This window comes from Choristoneura fumiferana, chromosome 5, assembly GCF_025370935.1.
Source record: "Choristoneura fumiferana chromosome 5, NRCan_CFum_1, whole genome shotgun sequence".
In the NCBI taxonomy this organism is placed as follows: Eukaryota; Metazoa; Arthropoda; class Insecta; order Lepidoptera; family Tortricidae; genus Choristoneura; species Choristoneura fumiferana.
Genome location: NC_133476.1, coordinates 16,066,508 through 16,082,957, shown reverse-complemented (window position 1 = coordinate 16,082,957; position 16,450 = coordinate 16,066,508).

Sequence of the window (16,450 nt, the reverse complement as noted above, 5' to 3'; positions counted from 1 at the left end):
TGTTGGAGGAGTTCAAAGGTATTCAGGGTATACGAATATGAATAGCGATTTTTTTAAGTAGCTCGTGCATTTTTTATTGGATAGCGACAACCAGAAAAATAATTAAAAAATAAAAAATAAAGCAAATTAAAAAAATAATAATTAAATGCGTGGCTACAAAAATAAATCAAAGTATTTTTTTGTGTGCTCTGCTCTACCTACTGATCTATTTGAAGTTGATGCCTCAAGGTCTGTAAATATCATAAACTAATACCTAGTTTCGTCTGCAAGACAAGCGGAATCCGTTTAACTTACGGTGGTGAGCTGCAATGCACTTCTACTGAATAAGAAGTAAAAAAAATATATTCCAGTCCGCTCAGGCTGTTACCTTCGTCACCGCTCATCAGTAGAAGATGGACTCATTATACAATTTTTCACGTTGCCCTAAATACCTACTCTAAGAAGTTTTTGTCAAAAATGTCTTTTTAATTAAAACCTTTTTTATGACTGAACTTTTTGTTGAATGTACTTGCATTATCATGTAGGTAAACTATATTATTTCCGTACGTACCAAATTTAAAGTCAATGCCATTAACCAGTGAGGACTTCCGTCTTGCGGAGATGATCCTGGCCGGATTGCAATGCTCCGACGTCACTACCAGATTATTGCCACCAGGTTTATATAAGTATGCCAAATTTGAAGTCAATCTGACTTCTAGAAAAAGGTCAAAATTCAGTTACAAGATTTGGCCTGCACATACATACATAGCAAGTTAAATAAAAACTTGTAAAGTGTGTCTACATCGTTCAACGCGCGCTAACATTCTATCTCCACAATATGTATGTGGTACAAAGGCTATGAAGCACTGTATAAAGTTAGAATGAAGAAATTTTCGACATAGAAGTCCACAAGAGACAGCCGTAACGTGTTACAATAAAGTTTGAAGGCGAAGGCTTTCGCGCTACACGCAAATTAGTTTCGTTTTACGACCAAAGTTCATTCCACAACAATCGCTTAAGAGAAATTATATTTCCTTCCTTTGACGTTTATGTCTATATGCTATACAAAAGAAATTCGTCTGGCATTTCACGGAGCCCTATTTATTCATTAGTCTATTTACGACTTATGTAATATGAGTTGTATAGTCATTTGAATTGGTATCTACCGCAGCGGAGCGTACAAAAATATTATTATCTTACGTGTCCTACCGGCTCTCCAGTCTGTTCAATATAGGAATAGACAGAAGGAAAATAGGTTCTTTATAATGCACGCTTTAGAAAGACATTTAATAAATTGTGTACGGCTGGTCTAAACTTAATTCTAATTAAAATATCGAAGACGTCAATATTAATTTCAATTATTCATTAACTAACTGTTGCCCGCGACTCCGTTCACGTACAATCCGTTTATTGCTATCCCGCGGGAACTACGCATTTTTCCTTCTGTCTTTCCTCGGGACTTGTACTATTGCTATACCGAATTTCAACTAAATCGGTTCAGCGGTTAAGACGTGAAGTGGTAGGTAACAAACAAACATACAGACTAACAAACTTTCGCAATTATAAATTAACTTTGCTATTTTTCATATCATAATTTAAAAACAATAACGTCTTCCTACAAAATTCCTAAAGAGGCAGAGGTAAAGAACATTCTGCAAGAAAAAAAAACGTTTATCATATTGTTAACTCAAGAAATATTTTGTACATTATTTATATGTATAGTTTTTAATCGCCACTTTGGATCAAAATGTGATGACCTTTAATCATATACGAATAGTTAACTTTTCACAACTAAAGCCACCACCAAATTTGATAAAATTTGGAATTAAACAAAGCTCTAGCTTCATAGCAGAAACTACGAGTAGATTTTACAACAGGGAATGAAAGCGGATGAGTCCACGAAACACAGTTATTAAATTATGTATAATATAAATCGAACCCTAATAAATCGAATTAATATTAAGTAGCAAATTACGTATTAATATTGTGTTATTTTGTAAGTATGTAGGTACATTACGTATTAATCTACTTACAAAGTAAACATAATTATGACTTCATCTTATTACTTACTTATTTTATTCATCATCATCATCATTATTACGACGTCACAAAAAATGTTTAGAACCCCTTCTTCTGTGACCTTTTAGAGTCCAATTTTATCCTGAATGGACTTTAAATCATATCAAGATATTTATGTATGCTTTGTTGTATCAGATATTGTGTGCTGGTGACTGTACCAAGATGCTATAAGATGCTATAACTATGACTACATCTAACGCACTCGGAATTACAATGGTTTTTACCACTTCTTTCTGTCATTTGTATGTATATTTACCAAATTTCAGGTTACGTAATTAGACCACTGGAAGTGGATCAAAATTAACTTGTAAAATTTGAACCAATCAACCAAAAATACGTACACGAAGTGAATTTAAGTAACAGTTTGTAACAAAAATAATTAAAAATATCATTATTTTCACCTGCACGTTATTTATCGCCATATTTTTTTTCGCGGACGCCATATTGAAATATTAATTATGTTATGACGAATCCAATGATACCTCATATGTTAAAATCCATCTAGCCGTTTAAAGGCTGCAGCGAGGACCAAAGAAATGTATATACATACATACGCTCGAAAAACATAACCCTCCTTTGGGTAGTCGGGTAGAAAATCTGTTTGGGAGCTATAATGCCACACACAGACACACAGGCACGTCAGACTTGTAACACCCCTCTGTTTGCATCGGGGGTTGAAGATAATGAAATAAGAAGTGTATTTGAAACTAGCCAATTGCAGGCATCAACTTCGTAATGCCCCTAATATGGCCGTCCGTGCAAACAGCTTCACGTTGAAACTGAATACAGTTTAGCCCACATCCCATTGAGAGCCTTTCGGCAGCTACGCGTTTCGGACGAATGCAAAGCCGGCATCAGAGCCATTCGACCCGTTCGGATACATTTAGGCTGCTTTATAGTTCATGGAGGCGTGTGGTGCAAGATTGAACATCAGCGTTTGAAAATTGCATTTAGAGTAGAACGGGGTTAGTGTGATCACTGTCTTCTCCCCGTATCTCATAAAATTTCAAACTAAAAAAATACAAGCTTAGTAAACAAAACCAAGGATCTACTCGTAGTGTCTTAGATGGTATAAGATGACTCAATCACAAACTGAACCACAAAATGTGATTACTGCATTAGGTGGTGGTGGTGGTAATACCTACTATTCAGAGCAGGAGTAACCAAGAATAGACTTGGAGGAAGTCCATGATAAATGAACATTTTAAGGGGCTGTTTCACCATCCATTGATTAGTGTTAACTGGCGGTTAGGTGTGATGCCGTCTCTATTTGTTTTGTTCGAATAGACGGAGACGGCATCACATTTAACCATCGGTTAACGCTAATCAATGGATGGTGAAACAGCCCCTAAGTGTCTAATACTTAAGAAATCACGAATTTAAAAATGAGTGGCTTGTTCACCTTTAATCTCTTTTCCTTGTTTTGGTTTTGAATCTAGCTTAAAATTATGTGTAATAATAAACTATTATATTCGTCTAAAAAAAGCCCGATCGGCCAGATACCAAAAGAAAATAGCCACCATTTTCCTCGTTTAATTTCAACGAGCCGATTCTTTCTACGCACGACCGGCAGAGTGGCTTGCAGCAAACGCACACAATGAACAGGAAAACGCTTGCCGTTTACCGCGGTTAATCCTAACCGAACAGCAAGTATACTCGAATTTGTTATCCTTGTTGTCATATCCACCTTCACATCCCCTAATCAAAATCGCTGAAGCCTATTCCTTCAGTCCAATCCGCGATGCGGACTCGGCCCGGCGTAGGCGGCCGCTACATCGATCGCGCGAACCCTGACATTAAATGAAAGACAGCCCGCTCCGCTGTGGGTGAGGGACGTTTATATAGCTCTCATTCAGCCATTTATAATTTTTACTGCTTAATTACAACCAAGATATAATTAAAACAAGCTACATACTGTAGTGATAAGCATTCACTAAAGCTTGATATTGTTTTTTAGATTGAATTTCCGCTAAAGGTACTTATTAGTCGCAACCTTATTAGTGTCTAAGAACCATCGCTAGAAAACCTGCTTTCAAATAAAAAAAATGCATTCAAATCGGTCTACCCGTTTAAGAGCTACGGAGCCACAGACAGACAGCCACACACACAGACACAGACATACAGACACACAGACACACAGCGGTCAAACTTATAACACCCCTCTTTTTGCGTCGGGGGTTAAAAATATGAAGCATGATATTGTAGCTGAAAATTAACCTACAGCTATATGGGAGAATTATACTATACCGTAATTTAGGATACGGCAAACAATGCGCATTCTGTCTGTATTTATAAACCTAACATTACCCGCCGGGTTAGGCATGTAAGTGGCAACCCTAGATCGAAATGTAGGGCACGCACACAGGCGTAGTTACTCACACGCGTGCAGAGCAGGGCGGGGCTACGCAGTCTAGGCACGTTGCTACCTGCCTCAATTACGGCCCAGCCAGGACCATAAGCGAACGGCGACGTACTGGGCGAATTTTCTGTTCATTGCGCGGTTGAGACACGTTTTGCGCAGCTGTTACTTGACTAAGCACGCATTGTACTAGAAAAATCTTAAGACGGTCGCGCACGATCGCGGCCGTTACGTTACTATAAGCGCACATTCTACGCGTAAAAGTATCCTGGCTATATTTAAGTCGGAAGCTTAATACCGCGCGGCAGAAACAGGGTTGTGCGTAAAAGTACTTTATAGGTTGTTTGCACTCATGGTTTACGGGGCTTTGCTAAGAAGCTTTATGGGGTGGCCGTTTCATTCATTCCGTTTAGGTAGGTCAAGATAACCTATTATTAAATTCTATAAAAGTAAAGCGTTTATAAATGTAGATGCACGAGCTTGGAAAACGGGTGATAATCTCGCTAGAAACCTTATCTCGGATAAAATACTTTTCTTGCTTGGAAACAGACTGTATTTTCTGTAGCACTTCGTGAAAGTCCTTTTTATGAACCATTATTTATGAATGCTGTAGGCGTATACTAGGCTTTTTTTACAAATGTATTTCTCTCAGCATATTAAAGCTCTTGGCCTTTGTTCAGTTTAAACAAATCACGTTCTAAGAGCTGTTCTGAAATTATGATTAGTGGAATTACTTGTGACTGTGTCACTTATCTCTACAATTAATAAAAAACCGGCCAAGTGCGAGTCGGACTCGTGCACCGAGGGTTCCGTACAAACCTGTAGGTATATAAGTAAAAGCTCACCCATCACGACAATCGAGCCAAAGTGGTATGGTAGTAACTTTAACATTATTAAAAATATTTTTATTATATATTGTAACTATAAAATTACGGTTTTCGCAATTCTTTCTCTATTTGTGCTATAAGACGTTGCTTCGTACCAAATTTCAAGATTCTGAGTTCACGGGAAGTACCCTGTCGGTTTTGATTCCCTTGAGAGTTTCGCAAATTTGCGGAAATTTGCGGCATAAACGGCTGTATCTTTAGATTGGCTTAGAAGTTTGATTTTTTACAGCTCCAAGGGACAGTAGACCTGAGTATTTGATATAAATTTCAGCTTGAAACCTCCACGCGTTCCTGAGGAAAAGGGTCTTGACAGATGGACGGACGGACAACGAAGTGATCCTGTAAGGTTTCCGTTTTTTCCTTCGGAGGTACGGAACCCTAAAAACCAAAATCTGGAAGTCGATTGGTAAACTGTGGATGTGACTAGCACAGGACCGGGCAAAGTGGCGTGAAAATGAAGAGTCCTCCTTCCAACAGTGGGTGGAAGTGATTTGATTGATTGATACGATTGTAAGTAAAATCAGAAACGGGACCGTGAAAACTGTATGGGTAGAATAAAACGTGTTTATACATATTTGATATTTACACAACTATTCCACTATTTTTATTCTATATATTTGGATTGGTAAGGTTATTTTTAGTATACCTAAGTAATTGGTATTTGGCATGGACCAAATTGGTAATTATTGAACGTTGGCATACAGCGCTTTCGGAAATACCATCATTAAATAAATCATTTATTGGATCAGGCGTTACTTTGCGGAGGTCCATTCCATATCAATGAACTAAAAGAATTTCTGACCACCAGAAGACCATGATTGCCAAAAAGAATGCGCCGTAAGGAACTAGACAGAAAGTCATTCATGTAATTTATTATTTGATTGATTATAGGTAGTAGATACGTAAGTTAAATCAATCAACATCGCCTAAAAGACGTTCGCTGTTTAACATAATTAGACCTCCCATTATAATGCCACTAGTAATGAACAATAACTTGCTGCCTGCAACTCTGGCGATCAATTCGGTGCAGTGGAAGGCCTCCCAACGCTGCGTCTTTATGGTCGTAATGGCAAAACTAGCTTTACAAGGGCACTTTTTTCCCATTCGAACCATGGAATCTTTAAAAGGAACCAAAGGCTCCAGTGCGGAAAGGGAACTTCACACACAATATGGAACTGCTTCGCTGTTTATGCGTTTCCTCACGACGTTTTCTTTCTCAAATTAAGATTGGTTTTTGGAGTCTTTTTGTATTTTTTATTTCAACTCCAATTTTTTTTACTTTTACGGTCATCCCGTAAAACCCATATCGAAAATACAAACTGAAACATAGATTTTCTTTCTCCTTAACGCTCATGGTAAATTTCGAATATTATTTCGCACATAAATTTCGAAAAAAAAAACTAAGAGATAAGAACCCGGGTTTGATTAAACCCACGATTCTCTGCTTGAGAGCCCATAACTTAGCACTAAGCCAGCATGGATTTTATTACGCGCATAATAAATTGACTTTTACGCTGTAACCGTAACCTTTGAATTTGAAACAAAACTACGATATTGGCATAGGTCAAGCGGCCAAATCGATAGTCACGCTGGGTGCAGGCAAATTGCAAAGGTGCTGTTGCTATTTATAGGCGTCCGGACACATTGTTTTCGTCTCTCTCTAACAGCGAAGTTGTAACAAGCATTATCTACACCCAACTCGAGTCGAACTAAGTACCTACTGAGAGTTCCGTAGAAATTTAAAAACCGCCAAAAAAAGTTTATTTTGGATGACTAGTGGTTTCGTTTTTTTTTTCTCTTTACCTGTACTGTAAAATCTTACTGCTTAATTTGATATGTTGTGTGAGCGGAGAGTATCATTTACATTTGAATTCTTACGGTTTTTTTGTAAAAAAAACACATTCAAAAGTTTATAAGTACTTTTGATCGAATTAAAAAAATAGTGGCATAAGCCCATGGCTTTAGGTGTTACATGTTAATTTAAGCTCTATCCCTGGAGGTAGTAGCGCTCCAGAGAAAAAGGTATTGATAGAAATAATTATATAGATAAACAGAAAATAAAGTGATTCTATATTTATAGAAGAATTCCTTTTTCTGACCTCTAACCCTGAAAAAATTACACCAGTGACCTCAAAAACTTAGGTTTCCTTAATTTTATTACTGTGTTTTTGTTTTGCGTATTAAAATTGGTTAATATAACCTGTAAATTATCCTAATCAAAAATTTATTTTGACATCTCCTTTTACCGCATTTTAAATCCTAAATTAACTTTCACTTTCAATAAAAGATAATACATAAGTGTAGGTAGATAAAAGATTTAGAATGAATGAAAGTAGATCAGATCCTAATGAAGTTTAATGCCTAAATTTTCATTAAAAAACCTACGCTTAGAAATTACTCATGTCTACCTCTAGATAAACCTTCATAATTTTCTAACGTGGCCGCATTTTGTTTCCTACTTAGAGCTCAAAGAAAAAAATGCAGCCCGAAATGTATCTTGGTTGCAGAAATCAAAGCGCATTTTAAAAGGTCAGAGTGCATCCCTGACAGCCCATTTGCAAAACCCAGCGGGGCTCGAGCTACCTGTCCCTTTCTATCAGATCCCGGGAAAACCTAGATTCCTCGTAAAACCTTCCACGTACCGACTCCAAACGAATTTCAACCTTGAATGATGTGCATTATGGTTGCGCTTAAGCGTTATTCGTAGGCTTGTAAGCTGCCTCGAAGAGTAATGTGATGTACCTGTTGCATCCCTGTCATCAAATCGAAATAGAATCAATAAAACTCTGTAGGGAGTGGGGTTTTAACTAATAGCAAAATTTTGTCGTATAACTTTTAATAGTAGGTATCTAGGAAATTCGATCGAAATTTCGCGGTAGAAAGCGGCATGAAGTATCGAAGTATCCATCCATCCCAGCCTATATACGTCCCACTGCTGGGCACAGGCCTTAGAACAAGAGGGCTTGGGCCATAGTTCCCACGCGGGCCCAGTGCGGATTGGGAACTTCACACGTACCATTGAATTGCTTCGCAGGTTAGTGCAGGTTTCCTCACGATGTTTTCCTTCGCCGCAAAGCTCGTGGTAAATTTCAAATGTAATTTCGCACATGAATTTGGAAAAACTCAGAGGTGCGAGCCGGGGTTTGAACCCACGACGCTCTGCTTGAGAGGCGATAGGTCAAACCACTAGGCCACCACGGCTTTTTCTAAGTATATCCGTAAGGAGTTTTAAACTTTTATTTTTATCAATGGCTTTCACCCTCACCATTTTAGCAAGACTTTTTCGGAAATTATATTTTGGGAAGACCAACCTCTACCTATATGGACCCCAAGTCAACCTCACCTGTCCGTGGTGCACCCTGTCGACTAATAGACAAGGCTCTGGCAGCCGACTGATTGTGGCATAGCGCAGCCCATATCAGCACAGGTAAATCTCCGGGCCCCCAATGGGCAACAGCATCGGCGGTACAATTAAATTGTGCCCTGCAATCCCGAACCCGCATGCCTAAATGAAGCGCACGACAAAAAGATGGCCCCCAGTTCCTGGCCATGGCAGCGGCCATGGTAACGGCGGGGCAAGGGGTGCTAAGAATTCCTGTGCGATCCAAGGCTACCTGAGTAAACTGACTACTGACCCTGCCTTGCGTCGGATAGGTCTCGGTATGAATGTGGATAAGACGAAAATTACGGTCAATGGCCATTTTGATCCGAGACCCGATGGAAACTTTTTGAAGTTATTTTGGAATAGACATACTTCGAGCCGATTTTGCAGTTAGGTAGAAACAACTTTGAGAAGGAGGCCAAAACGAGGATTCAGCTGGGCAGCATTTGGAAAATTACGTCGAGTATTCTCGTCACCTATACCTACCGCAATGTCTGAAAACATAAGTTTTAAAATAAGTTTTGACGTTTATTCATGAAAATGTTTGTTTGTACACCATTAAATAAGTATAAGTTTATACACTAGTTTAAGTTTATATCTATATCGTTATAGATGTGACAATAAGATACCACCAGAAAATCCGACGGAGAATGTAAATGAGGTCAGTCTTTGTTCTTCAAAATATGTAAATGAATTACATAACATCGTATGTAAATAATAAAGGCACGAATACCGCGCCCGCATAAAATTATCTCAAGTGCAAAACTGAAATCATTTCACTTTGTCAGAACGTGAGTTAATAGGGTAATTAATTGCGTCAAGATATAAGTATTCCGCTTACAAATTCAAGGGAAAATATATTAAAATACTTACGTAACGTAAGGGATGGCCTAAATAATTTAATAGGTACTCAAGATAAGAAAATAAACGCGCACCTTCTTAGGTAACATATTGAAAAAACAAATTTAATTTATTTAACTATTGTTTGATCCTTGCACAATGTCTGATCGATTTTTTAAGTTATCTCTTTTCGTGTGATTTAGTCATTTAATATCAAGATGAAACAAAGTTAATTTTTATCGAGTGTAAACTGTTTTAAGTATCGCTAAGCTTCGACTTATTTTTAATGAAAACAAAAGTTTCGAGTAATATTTTCTGAATTATATTTAACTTTATAAATAAAGAGCTATTTGGCGTCTTTTTTAAAGACAGATAGGGGCCTTAGGTAAAACAAAATTGAAGGTATGATCTATGAAAGTAATAACTTATACATACTTTTTAGGAGGTCCATCCAATTATGTTTGGCATTGTCACTGCTAGTGTTGGCTCATCAGAAGATAGACCAAAAAAATAAAAAAATAAAATGTTAATCTCATGTCAACAAATCATTCGTTTGTTTTGTTTCACTTTGCCATTAGCATTTCCCACAGGCGAAACATAATGTAACTATGTATAACAGCTGTGAAAGATTTTGTAAATAAACAGCGGATGTAACAAGGAAACATATAAATCTTAATAATCAGTTAACATTTTTTTTCCATTTTCCCAATGCTTATCACAAATATTACCCCTACATATTATATTATTGCTTGTTACCCCTGGTGTTGCAGATGTTTATAGGCAGTGGTGATCTCTTACCGTCAGGAGACCCATATATATATCTTCACGGCATTATACAGTGGCTATATTTCGTTAATATTCAGAAAATAATAAATAATGTTTTTTGAGCAGACGATTCTGTCGACGCAACGAATAAATTAGAGCGTAGATTATATCGCCTCATAATTTACATAAAAACCAAACGCTTACGTTATTAGGCGGGCTTTTATAATGCTTCTTAATATTTATGAACCAATTTTGCTGGAGTAATGGCATGATGTTTTGTTAGTAGCCAATTTATAGTCGTTCAAAATATCTCAGTGCCTTAGGATGAAAGTCTTCAAACAGTGTATGTTGCCAGTGATAACATGTGGATGCTTGGTGATTTACTTAAGGCCTTATGAATAGGCTCAGAGTTGCTTTTGCTTGAGGGCTATGCTCGGTGTTTCTCATAATGTGATCGAGGCAGAATACGTAGCGCATAACGAAGTTCGCCAACATAAACAAATGAATTAGTTAAAGCCGCAGGTTCACGGTGAATGCAGGCCGCTTCCAACCGAAGGGTCTGGAGGGCCTACGGTCAACAGTGGATGTCCCACGGATGATTCGAGTCCGGGTGTTCCTCTCTGCTCATAATTATATGAACCGGTTTGACAATTATATTTATTTTTTTTATCGTTTCAGTTGAAATGATAGAGCCTCCATTGGGTTGAAAATTTTAAAAATATCATATTTTAGCCTACAGTTAACAGAGCCTTCTGTTTATCTATCATATAGTTTCTATGTAATTTACTTGACGCGAACGCTACCACCTGTTTTCACAGAAGACTTATTTTTAAAAATACAACCATGAAAATACCCTTCAAAAGTAGTAAAAATCTATGTAGGTAATGTAAATATTTTCCACTTGAATCATGTTTTTTTCCAATACTCGTATGGGGTTTACAGATTTTTTTTTAGTTACGATTTCTGTTTTGAAACAAGAAATTGGATTTTGTTTCGTTGATGACAGGTTAATTGAAAATTTTAACGGAACTAAACACGAGAAAAAGATTAATAAATACCTACCTCCCTACCTACCTACCCCTACCTACCTACCTGACCTAGGTCGCGGTTGAGCAAGGAAATTCCTTTAGTTCATTGATATGGACCTCCGCAAAGTAACGCCTGATTCAATAAATTATTTAATAAATCCTACTATGTCAAAATTAAACAGATTATGGTTACTTAGTAATTTAGTAATTTATCGAGTAAAACCTCAACATCCGTCCGTTGTCGTCTCTCAAATATCGGGCGTATCGGTTATCTCTCAGAAGCGAGGCAATATAACTTGGGCTAAAAGCAATTTATCACCATTAGGACGACTATTACCAAAGCTGCCAGTACAGAGGTTTTTGTGAAAAAGGTCTACATAGAAGTATTCAGGAGGGTAGAAGGAAAAGTAGGACATAAAGTGTGAAATACATTGTAGGTAATGTCTTTATTCTAAATTGAGGTTGCGGAAGATGCAGTTTTGATTATTTATACATATATTTATGATCTTCACGCATAATACATTCCTATTAACATCTAAATGGCTTACGTATTTGACAAATGTCCGTTTCGTTTTTATTTTATGTGGCATGAAACTGGAACGCGCGTTTTAATGTGATTGAGGAAGCGCTACCGCCTTTGTCTTCACATTTTTTTTGACTGTTATCGGTTTTATTACCTAAATACTTTGTATGTTTTCGGCTCAGATTAAATAAAGGGTAAGAACGGAGTTCTGTAAATGGCAAAGCGAATGAGTTAGAGCTAGACAATAGTGGCGTGGCGTCAGATATTTCCATAGTAAAGCTAAAGCAAAGATCGCTTAGATCTTTCATAAATTCTGTATGTTCTGTTGTTCTATTTTGTAAATATTGGGCAAGCCGGTGGGAATGGTGTTCTATGGACCCATCGCCACTGCTAGACAATAATAAAGATACTACTGTTCACAATAATTGTTTGACCATTCAGACTAAGTTATTTATTGTTTTCTATTTATATGCCTACTATAGAGTTCGCTTTTAACGAAAAATAATAATAACAACCACTGCTGTTGTATTGACCCCAAATACCTCTTTTGTTTACGAATGATACTGACCTGGGTTATTAATTTTACAACATCGCTTGTGCGATTTTCAAAAAAGAATATCAAAGGAAAGCTCGTGCTCAAAAACATTTTTAAAATACGCTGAAGCTACTGCGTAGGACATCCACCAATGAGATGGACGGATGATTTGGTTAAAATGATGATGAAACTACAGCTAATCAAACCAAACAAAAATCACCAGAGAACCATCCCAAATAATTCAAATAATCACTAATCTCGAAATCAATTACGATTGTGGGATGCTCGAAACATCGGCATGTCTGTGGCAACTGAGCAGTGATTGATGTATGAATGTATGTGTGTGTACCCCTCTGTGGCTACTCACGAACTCATTGACGCAGAACATGAGTCAAAGGGCTACGTAATTACGCGCTGTCCTCAAATAATTTGACATCTAATTTCTCAGGAATATTTACCTCTTCGCAATGAAAGCTTGATATTACGTTGATTTCTGTGAATCTAGCTGTAAATTCCTGAAAATTTCATCCTTTCTCCGCGGTTCTGTTGACGTGGACCAATATTTCTGGCGATAATATAGAATTGTTTATCCTACTATATATTAAAAATGTGAAAATTTGTCAAGATGTTTGTATGTTTGTTACACTCACACACGTAAGCCTTAGTATTAAGAGTAGACAATAATAAAAGTTCTGGTAAATTCCATACGAATAGGTTTATTTTAGCAGTAGAATATCTGCGACTAGTAAAATCACAGTAATATTAAATCAACTAAATGTAAAGCATCAGTTTTTAAAGTGGTAAAATCACTAAATCGGATTAAATGATATTGTAACGAATACTCACGTCTTAAACCGAGTTTAGCTCGACATGTTTCGGGCTATTTCGTAGCTCTTCTTCTCAGGAGCACGCGAACGCGACTCGGCGGCTGCCGCAACACGCACACTACGCGCCACCGCTCTGCTCGCGCGACTGCCCGACGAAGCTAACACCGGCGCACAACTACCCGCATTTTTATCGTCATTTTTATTGTCAATGTCTAATGTAGGGTAGCACACAACACTAACACAATACAATACACAATATCATTTAATATGAGTGAGTCTCACGGTAGTTTCATGTACTAAATCTATCGTTGAATTTTACAATGCAAATTTACAAGAGTAGGAAGTAAGTATTAATACTATCGCAATGATTGTCCAGTTAACACTCAATTATGCAGGTGTTCGAATGCACAAGTTGCGGTACCTAATTTCACGGCTGGCATTTCTAAGTAAAAAGTTTTATCAAGGTTTTATCTATGAACTAAAAGAATTTCCTTGCTCACCCGCGACCTTATGATAGTTAAGCTAATGCAAAATATGCGTGTTCATGCAGTTCCTCCACCTCCAAACTGTAAGAACACACACAAATCACCCGAACCCATCTATCACCACCACCACACCACACTGACGCGTTTCGAACTCAACCAGAGCTCATCTTCAGAGTAACACAACCGTACACCATGCTACCAATTGTTAGACTAACAAACCACAACAACCGTTTTAATTTGTCACTGTAACTCCCCAAGTACCCACGTATATTTTTTCTCAAGCAAAAAAGCTTTTATCTTTCACAGCTGACATTCTCCTCACACTTAAAACATTTATTCGTGACAAACATAAGAACAATGGATAAAAAAAATAAAGAAAAATATAAAAAAGAGAGAAATGGTCCCAAATCAGCAATCAAACCACCAAAACACTTAAGACAATAAATAAATACTAAGTGTAAGTAGGTCGGCTATGAATCCAGGCTCTACGGCAACAGCACATAAGTCGGCTGGCTGGGCCGTAAATAACATCTGGCTTTTGCTAAACTTTAGCAATGACTATCAACGCCGACCTACAATTTCCTGAGTGGGTTTAGTTCTACCCTGTCACGTACAAATAGCTGTATACATCACTGACATTCGTCGGAACAACTTTTGGGGCATATTGCTTGTGACTTTACTGCAGCGAAACAAAAAGGGTTATATTTCTTGTATGTACGTGTTGCTGGGTATATGTAGCTGTATCCTAAATTTATTTAAGTATTAAAAGCAAAACAAGCTTTTTTGCTGATTGTACTTAATTTTTACTGCACTTGCATTGTATTGTGTCGTAAACTCTTTAATGAAATTAACAGATAATAAGATACTAACTGCTATTGATGGCTTTAGACTTCGTGGTTGTACGGGTGTCAATCCTAATCCCGCGGGAATATAGGGAGTAATAAAGAGTCAATGTGTTATTTTAAGGAAGGGTTAACCAACACAGACTTCGCATTTATAATATTAACAATTAGATTTACTTACTATATAAAAATACTGTTCATTCTCCAATGTAACAATGTAACCCAATTTAGAATCATTCGTTTAACTAAACGCAGCGAACGAAGCGAAAGATTCAGCTAATTTATTTCCCCATCCGAAAATGACAAGACCTCTCTATCTACGTATCTCAAAGCTTTATTCAGAAACCCTGTACTCGTTACCTATCTCAAATTACCTTATCTCAACGTCACTCCACATTACTATCAGAACCGAAATCTGGTTACTTACGTTCGCATTTAACGGGGTGAAAGTGGGTCAAGGTTCGATCCGGGCCGGGCCCATTTGCATCAACGGCTTACATACTTAGCGGGAAGCGACGCTTAGGGGAGCCTCAAGCCATCATTTATTATGTTATGTTGGGTTCTTGTTTCGGTTAGTGGGTTATATCGGTGTAGGCATTGTTGTTTTACCAGCTAAAGATATCTTTAACTTTCATATACAGTAGTATTGTATTTATTATTATATTGTATAAATCTTTATTACTGTAAAAACACATGAAATTAACAGATAGCAAGAGAATAAGATAAAATAAAGTCACTTTTCGCCGTCTGTACGGATTGGTATTTTAAATTAAGCAACGGATTTAAATACAGCGTTCACCGTCAGTAAGATATTTTTTTACGGAAGGTTTATAGGAAACATATACTTGCAACGCATCCCGGCTTTGCGCGGGTGTAGTTTCCGGGAAATAGAGATTAAAAGTATTGCCTTTGATTACAGTTTTTTTTTGTAAATTGTACCCAGCCCAGCCCGGGGCGGGTGGCTAGTAGGAATATTATATTAAGAGCTTTAGATAGGTAGATATGTGCAATTGTAGCGTAAAAATTCACCTAATGGATTATCTAGCCTTGACGTCAAAGAAAATGCCAACCGTACGCGTTTCATCACGGAAGCCAACATTTCATAATAGTAGATTGTTCAACAAGGTATTAAAACAAGCCATAATGACACGAGTTGTTCAGCCACCTGAGCAGAGCTGAGCAGATTTTCACTTTGAATGCGAGAAAAAAAAACAATGTTCTGTTCAAAATTACAATATTACTTTTAAAAAACGTAACTACGCTCGATTAATGGACAAGCCATCTCTTCAAAATTCAAATAGCAAAAAAAAATTGTATATGTAAGCAATATCTTTATAACCTTGGAAATGTTTCATGTATCTTTGTTTTCTGTATTGTATATTATATAACAAGGTGTTAATTAAAGACTTGAAAACCAGAAAGTAGTTTGCTCAGAATCGAGAGTAGGATCGATCACACTTGTTTTTAATCAAGTTGTGTTTGTGTTTTAAAATTTCTTTTTTTCTGTGCACAGTCTAAAAGTTACGAATGCAACACGCGCCACTGAAATGTTTAAGCGAGGTTGCATACTATTTAGATAATTTAATAGGTACTGGCCGTTTTCCTGTCAGTTTGTTTTCTTTTAAAAACGTCGAAGCGTAACATGATATATATTGTGATAGATACAAATTATGGGTTTAGAGTTAGAAATCAAATAATGAAGGAATTACAAAGTAAATGCAATCAACCTTACAAAGAAAATATATTTTTTGCTGTGATGGTTTCAGTTATTTAATTAACGCTTTGTATATTGTGGTGGACAATAAAGAGCCATTGTATTGTATTGTAATGCAACCAGTTGTCTGCCATTATAATACAGAATACGAAAGATTAATTCGCACCATGGTAGTTCATGTTTATTGAACCCTCCATAGGTGTGC